Source organism: Mustelus asterias, chromosome 14 (genome assembly GCF_964213995.1).
Source record: "Mustelus asterias chromosome 14, sMusAst1.hap1.1, whole genome shotgun sequence".
Taxonomy (NCBI): Eukaryota; Metazoa; Chordata; class Chondrichthyes; order Carcharhiniformes; family Triakidae; genus Mustelus; species Mustelus asterias.
In genome coordinates this window covers 67,500,409-67,513,346 of record NC_135814.1, presented here as the reverse complement: position 1 = coordinate 67,513,346, position 12,938 = coordinate 67,500,409, and the positions used below count along the sequence as shown (strand labels likewise).

Here is a 12,938-nt window from a genome sequence, read left to right as displayed (position 1 = left end):
AGACAATACACATCTTTTTAGCCTGTCTTGATGCTCTCTCCACTCCCATTGTTTTGTTTCTTAAAGACTTGATTAGTTGTAAGTATTCGCATTCCAACCATTATTCATGTAAATTGAGTCTGTGTCTTTATAAGCTCTGTTTGTGAACAGAATTCCCACTCACCTGAAGAAGGGGCTTAGAGCTTCGAAAGCTTGTGTGGCTTTTGCTACCAAATAAACCTGTTGGACTTTAACCTGGTGTTGTTAAACTTCTTACTGTGTTTACCCCAGTCCAACGCCGGCATCTCCACATCATGGGCTGACATAGGCAGTCGAGTCCCTTCAGAAGGGTAAAACTCCCGGTAGCGACGGCTTACCGGCTGAGCTTTACTCGGCGTTGTGGGACTTGACGGGCCCGGACCTCCTGGAAGTATACGAGAGTATGCTTCTGGAAGGCAGCATGTCAGAATCCATGAGGAAAGGCATAATTACCCTCATCTACAAGCAGAAGGGGGAAAGGGAAGAAATTAGAAATTGGAGACCTATTTCACTATTGAATGTGGATTACAAGATTCTGGCCAAGGTCATCGCCAACCGGGTCAAGTCTGCTCTGGGGTCAGTGATCCATCCTGATCAAACCTGTGCTGTACCCGGCAGGAAGATCTCTGATAGCCTCGCGCTACTCAGGGATACGATCGCCTACGTGCAGGACAGGCAGGTGGACACCTGCCTCATCAGTCTAGACCAGGAGAAGGCGTTTGACAGAATATCGCACAGCTACATGATGGATGTGCTCTCCAAAATGGGGTTTGGGGAGGAAATCTGCAATTGGATCCAACTGCTCTACACAGACATCAGTAGCGCAGTTTCAATCAATGGGTGGGAATCAGATATGTTTCAAATCAGGTCTGGAGTCAGGCAGGGCTGCCCTCTCTCCTCCGTCCTTTTTGTGTGTTGCATTGAACCCTTTGCCAAGGCCCTCAGAAGCGACCCAGGCATCAAAGGGGTTACAATCCCAGGCAGCGGAGGGACGCAAGTCAAAGCCTCCCTCTACATGGATGACGTGGCTGTTTTCTGCTCGGACCCCTCGTCTGTTCGCAGACTTCTTCGAGTCTGTGAGCAGTTCGAGCTGGCCTCGGGAGCCAAGGTCAACCAGGGTAAGAGTGAGGCCATGTTCTTTGGGAACTGGCCTGACACATCCTTTGTCCCCTTCACCGTCAGGGTAGACTACCTCAAGGTGCTGGGGATATGGTTTGGAGCGGCAGGGGCATGCGCCAAAAACTGGGAGGAGCGCATCGCCAAAGACAGACAAAAATTGGGATTGTGGGAGCAACGCTCCCTCTCCATTACTGGGAAGAACCTTGTGATCCGATGCGAGGTCCTGTCTGTGTTGTTGTACGTGGCACAGGTGTGGCCTCTCCCCAAGTCCTGCGCAGCAGCAGTGACCCGGGCCATCTTCAAGTTCATCTGGAGATCAAAGATGGATCGTGTCCGCAGGGAGGCGATGCACAAATCTCCAGAGAACGGAGGGAAAAATGTTTCCAACGCCGCCCTCATCCTGATGGCCACCTTTGTGTGCGGCTGCATCAAGCTGCGTGTAGATCCTCGGTACACTAACAACAAGTGCCACTATTTTTTGAGGTTCTACCTGTCCCAAGTGTTGCGGAGGATGGGTCTGGCCACATTGCCGCGGAACGCTCCAAGTAGTTGGACCGTACCGCAGCACCTGTCCTTCGTGGAGAAATTCTTCCGGAAACACACCTTTGACCACATGGCTATCAAGCAGTGGTCAGCACGTAATGTCCTTGAGGCCCTGAGAGAAAAGGAGACGGCAGATCCTGTCGGATGGTTCCCTGAGCGGACTGTCAATGTCATTTGGCAGAATGCCTCATCACCAGAACTCACAAACAAGCACCAAGACCTGGCTTGGCTGGTGGTGAGAAGGGCACTCCCCGTCAGATCCTTTATGCACGCCCGAGGGCTCAACCTCACCGCACGCTGCCCTCGAAGCGGCTGCGGGGCTGATGAGACGGTCGCACACCTCCTTGTGGAATGTGTCTTTGCAAAGAAGGTCTGGAACGAGATGCAGTGGTATTTGTCGCGGTTCGTCCCGGGCAGCTCGGTGACGCAGGACTCTGTGCTCTATGGGCTGTTTCTGGGGACGCACACCGAGACAAATATCAACTGCTGCTGGAGGGTCATCAACTCGGTGAAGGACGTGCTTTGGTCCGCCCGAAACTTGCTGATCTTCCAGCTGAAAGAATTGTCCTCGACCGAGTGTTGCAGACTGGCACATTCCAAGGTCCAGGACTACGTGCTCAGGGACGCGCTCAAGCTTGGGGCAGCCGCCGCCAAGGCACAATGGGGAAAGGCCACCGTGTAAAACGTCTCAACCGAGGCAGACCGAGGGCCGGGTAACTGCAGAATACCCTCGGCCTGCGTAACTGTGTGCCAACCTGAAAAATAACGGCACACAGTAAACTCTGACACACGTATATAGTTTTAAGAAATGAAATGTAACGCAATGTAATGTTTTTGTAAATAAGCACTGTGTTGTACTGTAAAAATGATTCTTTTTTTGCACTGTTTATGACTTTTGGATCTGTCATTTTGCAATGTTTTATTGGAGAGTTTTGTTTTGTGAATAAAGTATATTTTTGAAATTTAAAAAAAAAAGTGTCTCCAACCCTTACAGTTACGTGGGTCAGGGTGGCAGCGTGCATTTGGAGTACAGGTAGGAGTCGGACTTGAGTTGCATCAGGGGCAGGATCCCAGTCTGCACAACAGCGAGTCGTCATCATCCTCCAGCCTTCAACCAAGACTCAGCCCAGGCACATTAACAGGTTCGGATGTTTCTGGGGGACAGGCTGGTTGGATGAGAGAGGCTGGGGAAGGATGATGTGGTGGTTTGAGGGTCCAGGTCGGTTTGGAGTGGGAATAGCGGCTGCACTTGCTCCTAGGGTGTGGTTGATGTGTAGTGGTAGCAGCCCAATCACTGCACAGCACCATCTAGGTGAAACGGGCTGCAATCAAGGTGTCCCTCGCTGCCCTTCCCTTCCGTCGTCACCCGCCTTCTTTCCTCCGGCTTTTCATATGGCGGGACGTCCACCTCGCCCCCTTTCCGCTCCTCCTCCTCCTGCTCCAGCTGGTCTCCCTGCCACTGGGCAAAGTTGTGCAGAGCGCAGCAAACGATGATGATAGGTGAAGCACGTACAGGGTCATACTGGAGGGACCTCCCAGAGCGGTCTAAGCAGCGAAACCGCATCTTCAGCAAGCCGATGCACCACTCACCGACAGAATGGGTGGCTGCATGGGTCTCATTGTAGCAGGTCTCTGCTTCGGTCTTGGGCCTCCACACACCATCGTCATCAGCCATGACCTTAGCGGGTATCCTTTCTCACCCAGTAGCCATCCCGGGAGCCTGGGTTGGTCTTCAAAGAGCCCAGGGATGTCTGACTGCCGGATCACAAAGCTGTCATGGACACTCCCTGGATGGCGCGCATCAACCTGCATGATCCTCATTAGATGGTCGCAGACAATTTGGGCATTCAGGGAATGGAACCCCTTCCTGTTCACGAATTGCTGCGGTTCTGCACGTGGGGACCTCAAGGCAATGTGTGTTCCGTTCACTGCTCCCTCGACTGCTCCCTCGACATTGGGAATCCCAGCAATGGAAGCCAAGCCAAGAGCCCGGGCCTCCTGCTCTGCACGGCCCACATCGAAATTTATGTAGTGCCCTGCCCGGGCATACAGGGCATCTGTGATCTGCTGCACATATCTGTGCACGGAGGCCTGGGAGATCCCAGCCAGGTCGCCACTGGGTGCCTGAAGTGAGCCAGAGGCATAAACATTCAGGGGAGCTGTAACCTTCATGTCCACAGGGAGTGGGTGGCCGCCCCTCCCCTGAGGTGCCAGGTGTGAGAGCACCTCACAAAGGTGTCACACTGCGGTCTTGGAGAGCCGCAGCCGGCGACGGCACATCTCCTCCGAGAGGGCTTCGAATGAATTATGGCCTTGGCACCCTCCGCCTTCTGTGCATCCTCTCGGGAGGCTGCTCACCTACCTCCTGGCCCTCAGCGGAAGGCCCCTGCCCTCCTTCCTGAGGGACTGGTAGTGGCTGCTCCAGTGGTGGTCTCTCCACGCCCGCCACCTCCTGAGCCGCCGCCTCCTCCTCCCCTCTGCTGCTGCCATAATGGCCAGCTCCAAATTGATCAGACCGAGATCCATCTGCACAGTGGAGTTTGGGAAGAGCATAGAATGATGGATTATCATTGGCTGCATAGACCCAGAACCACCCATATCCCTCACTTGGGCCAGTACCACCACTTGTGGGTGCTGGCAACACCACACAATCCATGGTGCCATGCGTGACTCGACCCGATTAGGGTTGTGTGAGATTCCCATCAGGGCAGGGACAGACTGCAAATCAGCACCAGATGTGTGCCCAGTGACAGCAGATTCCATGCAGTCCATGTCTGAACCTCTGCACCGCAGCCTAGAGCAGCAGCTGCTTCATCTGGTCAGGCCTTAGTCAGCTCATCCCCCATCCTCATAGAATCATAGAAACCCTACAGAAAGAGGTCATTCGGCCCATCGAGTCTGCACCAACCACAATCCCACCCAGGCCCTACCCCCATATCCCTACATATTTACCCGCTAATCGCTCTAACCTACACATCTCAGGACACTAAGGGCAATTTTTTTTTTTAGCATGGCCAATCAACCTAACCCGCACATCTTTGGACTGTGGGAGGAAACCGGAGCACCCGGAGGAAACCCACGCAGACACGAGGAGAATGTGCAAACTCCACACATAACTCCACACATCCTCCCCCATCCCGGAACACCAGCACTCAGTCGAGTCCCTGACCACACCCCGCGGCAAGACAATGCCACTGCAAAGTGTCCTGGAGGGGAAGGCCGAGCGGGACTCCTTGAGAGTGCGTCCCACACTGAACTACAGAGCTGACCTTAAGGGGGAGGCCGAGTAGGACTCCTGAGGGTGCATCTCACACTGAGCTACAGCACTGTCCTGGAGGGGAAGGGTACGCAGGACTCCTTCACGGAACCTCACCCAGAGTGCTCTCAGAAAATAGAAGCCCCCCTCCCCCCCACCCCAGATATCACTGGTCCATGTCCAGCACTTGCAGACAGCAGGAGGAAGCCCACCAGGCATCTCCAAGGCCTGCCTGCAACATTCCCTGTGTTCCGCTAGCAGCACTTACCTCCTCACGCCAGTTCAGGGCTGCCACGCCAGTTTGAGACTTTTATATACCTACTCTGATTCGTGCCAAAGAGGTGGGAGACGCAAACGTGGGTGGAGATTGCCGTGTCGATCCCGATAACGGCATGCTAAGGTACGGTAAGTAATGCAAATCAGCGGCACGCCGGTTTTCGGCGCGGTCCCGGCGGCGCCATTTTTTTCCGGTTGGGAGATGCGAGTGGCTAACAGGGAACCCGCGAAATGGCCAGCACGCGCATCTCCCAATCTGACCCGCCAGAAAATCTGCGGGTCGCGATGGGAGAATCGCCCCCAATAATGCCACTGAATATCAAGGGGAGATGGTTGGATTCCTTCTCGTTGGAGTTTAGAAGGCTGAGGGGGGATCTTATAGAGACCTATAAGATAATGAAGGGGCTGGATAGGGTAGAGGTGGAGAGATTCTTTCCACTGAGAAAGGAAACTAGAGCTAGAGGGCACAGCCTCAAAATAAGGGGGGTCAGTTTAGGACAGAGTTGAGGAGGAACTTCTTCTCTCAGAGGGTGGTGAATCTCTGGAATTCTCTGCCCACTGAAGTGGTGGAGGCTACCTCATTGAATATGTTTAAATCACGGATAGATGGATTCCTGATCGGTAAGGGAATTAGGGGTTAGGGGTTATAGGGATCAGGCGGGTAAGTGGAACTGATCCACTTCAGATGAGCCATGATCTTATTGAATGGCGGTGCAGGCTCGAGGGGCTAGATGGCCTACTCCTGCTCCTATTTCTTATGTTCTTATGTTCTTGTTGGAGTTGGTCATTGCTTGACACATTGTGGTACAAATGCTACTTGCCACTTATGAGCCCAAGCCTGAATGTTGTTCAGGTGTTGTTGTATTTGAGGAATCGCGAATGACACTGAACATTGTACAGTCATCAGCAAACATCTTCATTTCTGACCTTATGATGGAAGGAAGATCATTGATGAAGCAGCTGAAGATAGTCGTGCCAGGTATGACTCTAACCAGTTGAGAATTTCCCCCGCTGATTGCCACTAACTCCAATTTTACTGGGGCGTCTTGACGCCATACTTGGTCAAATGCTGCCTTGTTATCAAGGGCAGTCACTCTCACCTTATCTTTTGAATTCAGTATTGTTGTTCATGTTGGGGTCAAGGCTGGAATATGGGCAGGAGCTGAGTGGCCCTGACAGAACCCAAACTGAGCATCAATGAGCAATTCATTGCAGAGTAAGTACTGCTTGATGGCACTGTTGATGGCACCTTCCATCACTTTGCTGATTGAGAGAGCACTGATGGAGCATAATGGGCCAGGTTGGATTTTTCCTGCTTTTTCTGGATAGGTTACACCTAAGTTTCCCACATTACCTGTAGATGCCAGTGTTGTACATGTAAGGGAACAGTTTGGCTAGGAGTGTGGCTAGTTCTGGAGCACAAGTCTTCAGTATTATTGCTGGAATATCATCAGGGCCCATAATATTTTGCATTATCCAGTGCCTTCAGCCATTTTTTGATATAATGTGAAGTGAATTGAATTGGCTGAAGACTGGTATCTGTGATGCTCCTCAGGAGGAGGTCAAGATGCATCCTCCACTCGACACATCTGACTGAAGATGGGTGCAAATGCTTCAATCTAATATTTTGCACTGGTGCGCTAAACTCCCTCATAATTGAGGATGGGGTATTTGTAGAATCTCTTCCTTTGGTTAGCTCCTTATTGTCCACCTCCATTCACAACTGGATATGGTGAGACTTGTATCAAAACATATAATGTAATTCCAGCATATGCCACCAAAATGGAATACAAAGAAAACTGAACATGCTATTCAAACTGAAAAAGTATAAAGTATGGTCGGGTTTCTGCCAGCCCGCTGTGCTGCTTGAGTTAGGCCAGCAATTGGGGGGATTATGGGGAAGGCCAGTGATCAGGAGGCCGGCAATGGGGGGCGGGGGGGAGGGGGGGGTGGGGGTGGGGTTCCCACTGTGCATACACCGATCTCCACACTGACAGATCGGCGCATGCGCAGTCACCCGCTCAGCGCTATGCTGCCAGGCAGAAATAGGCCCCACCCACTACTTACCAGAGGGAATCACGCTGAGGCACTCTGCAATGCTCAGAATGTCAGAGATTCGTTCTGGTAACTTAGTTTGGTTTTGGAAGAATCCTGGCTTACATATCATAAATAATATCAAATACTTGGATGAAAACAATGGGTAAAATGGCTATACTCCAAAGTATATTTCAATATCTGACTTTCAGGGCCAGATTGTCAATATTGAGTTGGGTAAACTGGAGTTGAAAAATGTCTGAATTCCGCAATCCCACCTCAGTTTAAGGGGTCTTGTTGCACCTGATTTTCGCTTTAGAGAGGCAGGGTGAGTTAGAATTGGAATCACCAACCTGGGAGGCAGATCATAGCCATGGAGGTAGACAAGTACCCAGCCAGGCTGGTTAGAAGAGCTGTCTCACTTCTCTGGGACTCTTTTCCATTTGTTTTAGATGCTGTTGCACCCGCTAATCTTCAATCTTCACATCCTCTCAACCTCCATACACCCTCCAGAGTCTCTCTCCATGGGAGCTCATGCCCCAACCCCACCAATGGTACCTTCATCTTCCCACCCACCAACCATACCATGTCAACACCCCTCCATACATAACCTCAGAGTAACTCATCAAGTATCCATCAGTGACAGACCTCAGGTGCCATGTGGAGATGTAAAAGAATAAACTTCTAACAATCTAATACAGTTCTGACTCATACATACTTGATACTGAAAAACTCCCATTCATGAAATCCATGCAATACTTTTAAATCTCAAGTGCTCTACATGTTATGAAGCCAAACAAACTTCTATTCAATTCCCACAAAGACAGCTAATTATTTAATAACTTCTTTAAACTGGCAATCAAATTGTGAACTTAGTTGCTCACCCCTCCCCCCAGCTGAGATATTTTTGTAGCTTTTGAATCTGAGCCAAGCATTGATAATGAGCATAGCTCTTTGGCAATGTATTTCCTAATCACTATTGAAACTGTAGAACTGGCTTTCATGTTTTTTACTACCTACATGAGATGACCTTTCAGTCAAAGCAGTCCAGCAGACAGTGTTTTATTTTAACTCTCCCTAACACTCTTAAAGTTTAAACAGCAAGGGATTTTAAAAAAATTGATGGTACATAAGCCGATCGTATCCACTCTTCACAAGGTTCACAGCTACTCAATCCACTGGGACTCCCACACGATTGGTTAAGGACCTTGGAACAGCCAAGCTGGTTCCCATTTGAACTGATTTCGAATGATCCTGCCGAATTTGCTTTCCAGGCTGCGTGATTCATGCCCACTGCCTTCCCTCTGCCAGCAGAAATGGGATCTGTCAGAAATGGGGCAATACTTGCAGATCCCAACATCACCTGCCATTTTTAAAGGTAGTAAGAAGTTTAACAACACCAGGTTAAAGTCCAACAGGTTTATTTGGTAGCAAAAGCCACACAAGCTTTCGGAGTCATAAGCCCCTTCTTCAGGTGAGTGGGAATTCTGTTCACAAACAGAGTTTATAAAGACACAAACTCAATTTACAGAATAATGGTTGGAATGCGAATACTTACAGCTAATCAAGTCTTTAAGATACAAACAATGTGAGTGGAGAGAGCATCAAGACAGGCTAAAGAGATGTGTATTGTCTCCAGACAGGACAGCCAGTGAGACTCTGCAGGTCCAGGCAAGCTGTGGGGGTTACAGATAGTGTGACATGAACCCAATATCCCGGTTGAGGCCGTCCTCATGTGTGCGGAACTTGGCTATCAGCTTCTGCTCAGCGACTCTGCGTTGTCGTGTGTCGCGAAGGCCGACTTGGAGAACGCTTACCTGAATATCAGAGGCCGAATGCCCGTGACCACTGAAGTGCTCCCCAACAGGAAGAGAATAGTCTTGCCCTTGTCGAGCGGTGTTCATTCATCCGCTGTCGCAGTGTCTGCATGGTTTCCCCAATGTACCATGCCTCGGGACATCCTTTCCTGCAGCGTATCAGGTAGATAACGTTGGGCCGAGTTGTCTACCTGATACGCTGCAGGAAAGGATGTCCCGAGGCGTGGTTCATTGGGGAAACTATGCAGACGCTGCGACAACGGATGAATGAACACCGCTCGACAATCACCAGGCAAGACTGTTCTCTTCCTGTTGGGGAGCACTTCAGCGGTCACGAGCATTCGGCCTCTGATATTCGGGTAAGCGTTCTCCAAGGCAGCCTTCACGACACACGATGGCGCAGAGTCGCTGAGCAGAAACTGATAGCCAAGTTCCGCACACACGAGGACGGCCTCAACCGGGATATTGGGTTCATGTCACACTATCTGTAATCCCCACAGCTTGCCTGGACCTGCAGAGTCTCATTGACTGTCCTGTCTGGAGACAATACACATCTCTTTAGCCTGTCTTGATGCTCTCTCCGTTCACATTGTTTGTATCTTAAAGACTTGATTAGCTGTAAGTATTCGCATTCCAACCATTATTCTGTAAATTGAGTTTGTGTCTTTTTATGCCCTGTTTGTGAACAGAATTCCCACTCACCTGAAGAAGGGGCTTAAGGCTCCGAAAGCTTGTGTGCCTTTTGCTACCAAATAAACCTGTTGGACTTTAAACTGGTGTTGTTAAACTTCTTACTGTGTTTACCCCAGTCCAATGCTGGCATCTCCACATCATTTTTAAAGGTATCCAGAGTCAGCCTAACTCTGTGAGAAATGGTCTCAATCAGAAAGAAGCTAACTCTCTGCCAACCCCCAACACGCATCCCCTCCCACAACATCAAGTGACATTTAGTAAGGTTAGCAAACAGAAAGCAAGAGGAACCAATGAGAAATGATGGTGAAAATTAAATTGAAAATTTTAAAGGAATGGAAAAGCACAAGACATGAGAAATAACTAAATCGTATGGCTTGTCGGGGCAGGATTCCATGAGACTGCAATGAATGGACCTTTGTTAGAAACAAAATACCTAAATGTTGGCACAGCAACAGGAGACTGAAGGCTATGAAGTTTCAAATCGCTGGCTTTACAAATGGAAAAAAGAGACAAATCCTAAGCTGCATAAATATGTATGAAAGGAAAATTATATGGAAACAGAAGCTGGAGATGAGTGGGCCAGAACACTCCCGACTTTAAATCAGCCAGAGATTTAAAAAAACATAAATACTGGAAACTTAAAATAACAAAAAAACAGAACATTTGATATACATGGAAAGTTAACCAGATTTCAAAAAGAACTGACAAAGTTTTGGGAATAACCATTCATCAAAATTCATCTATATACAGTGTTAACCTATCTCCTTCCTTCAGATGATTGAAAAACGGGAAAAGCTGGAAATAATCAGCAGGTCAGGCAATTGATGCCACTTTCTCTATGGACGCTGTCTGCCCTGCTAAATAATTTGAGCTTTGTGGTTTTCATTTTCAGATTTCCCGATGTGAACTTTCCACTTTTCTTCCCTGCGCTCCAATATTATTGTGTTGCAATATAGATGTGCTTCACAAGATTACTGATTTTGCCGTCAAAATTAAAGGGCAGACATTTTTAAACACCAAATATTGGTAGTAGTGTACCTCGAATACCTACACACACAGAAACAGTTTTGCTCAAGTGCTGGATAATCCTAACAGTGAAAACAAAACCAGTGATCAAAAACATGTTTCTACACAATGGTATTCTTTAAAACTGAACACATTTAATCTATCTGAAGTCACTCACTTTAAAACAGCAGATAATGAAATTGCACCTTTTCTACAGGAGTGTCAATGGAAAATTGAACTCACATTAATCTATTTTGTGATCATATTAATCAATGTAATGGAACACTAATGCTCCTTCACTCACAGTGAAACTGAGGATATGGTCTAAGACCAAGATGAACAGCCGCCACTATACAGGAATGTTTTCAAAAAAGCAAGTTTTTACCTCAGTGAATAAGCTGCAACAAAGTCAAAAATCAGACAGGAATTAAGAAGTGTTTTCTGAGGAAAATGTCAGCCAACTTTGATTTGGCCAATGCTCCACATTTTGCGAACCTAATTCATAATGGAATCCAAGACAATTGTAAGTGAATGATCATAAAAACACAACTGTCAACTGGTCTTTTCTCTCCGTGAATTATGAAAATTATGAATGCAATGTGAAAAGCTTTCTTTCCCCTTCTATCTTGAGTTTCTCATAACATTGACTTAAGTGAAGCCTTAATATATAAAAAGGGCAGAACATTCTTCAAAAAGACACAGGAATGTCAGGGGAGGAGGAGAATCAAAAAGAGAAATATACCGATGTAGCATTTATCATATCCTTATCATACCACAAATAATTCTATGATCAATAAATCATTTTTTTTAAGGTGCAGTTATGGAGGCAAATGTGATACCCAATTTCACACAGTAAGATCCCACAAACATTAAAAGTAAATCTGTCCTTGGCGGGGTTGTAAAATAAAGACCAAAACTGAATTAATGTCTTTGCCCTCTTGTTTTTTATTCATTCTTGGGACATGGGCATTGCTGGCTGGGCCAGCATTTGTTGCCCATTCCTAGTTGCTCGAGGGCAGTTGAGAGTCAAACCACATTGCTGTGGGTCTGGAGGCCAGACCAGGTAAGAAAGGCAGATTTCCTTCCCTAAAAGACACTACTGAACCAGATGGGTTTTTCCAACATTTGACAATGGTTTCATGGTCATCGGTAGATTCTTAATTCCGGATGTTTTTTTACTGAATTGAAATTCCACTACCTGCCATGGCAGGGTTCGAACCCAGGTCCCCAGAACATTAGCCGAGTCCCTGGATTAATAGTCTAGCGATAATACCACTGGGCCATCGCCTAGTGATATTATCACCATATGATAATATATTAGCCATTGCATGGCTATTCTTTGGCCTTAATTTTCACAATGTCAGAAGGACTCTTTGCCTCAGTTATATTGATGTAATAACCCTGAGTGTGGATATGCTGGCCCTGAACATGGCATCCACCATTTTTGCCCCTGGTGGGGAGATGGGGGTGGGAAACAGGGACAAGAAGTATTTCACACACCAGCAATTCACAGAAGCAACAGCTCATTTAAAAGTGCTGTTGACTTCAAACAGAAGCAATTTTGGTCGGTTTCAGAGACATAGGCTTTAGGCAATGACTGAAAGGTCTGAACCTACTGATATTCCTTGGAAAGGTAAGGTACCCTTTTTGGAAAGTTTATTTTGGCACCCTTCAAGAGGGATCAGGTACCCCTTGGGAACGTTCAGAGTATACATGAATGTGCATAGAAAGTCGATCAGCTCTGTGGAACTGTCAAGCTGTCAAGTCATTTAAATCTCCTGTTTTGAAAAGGATACCGCCAGCCAGAAATTGAAAGAAAGGTGCTTGCAATATCACGAGATTTTTTTGACATAAGCCATAAACTATTTGATTGACTGCTTCCACAACCTATAATTATCACAGAAGGGGCCTGCATGTTCACAGTTTGATTAATAACTCCACGTGGTTATAAAGAGTTTCGTTTTGTTTGATGTGACCATAAGGCCATAGACATTGGCCTAATTCTGTTCCTCTCAGCCCATCGAGTCTGCTCCGCCATTCAATCATGGCTGATATTTTTCTCATCCCCATTCTCCTGTCTTTTCCCTCAAATCCCTGATACCCTTATCAATCAAGAACCTATCTATTTCTGTCTTAAAGACACTCAATGACCTGGTCTCCATAGCCTTCTGCGGCAA

The 12,938-nt window shown here is 47.7% G+C and overlaps 1 protein-coding gene across 3 annotated transcripts in view; it reads right to left on the bottom strand.

Moving 5' to 3' along the window:
* The window catches only part of gulp1b (GULP PTB domain containing engulfment adaptor 1b), a 297,575-nt gene that overhangs the window by 144,530 nt on the left and 140,107 nt on the right, over nt 1-12,938 (bottom strand). The window lies entirely within an intron of this gene.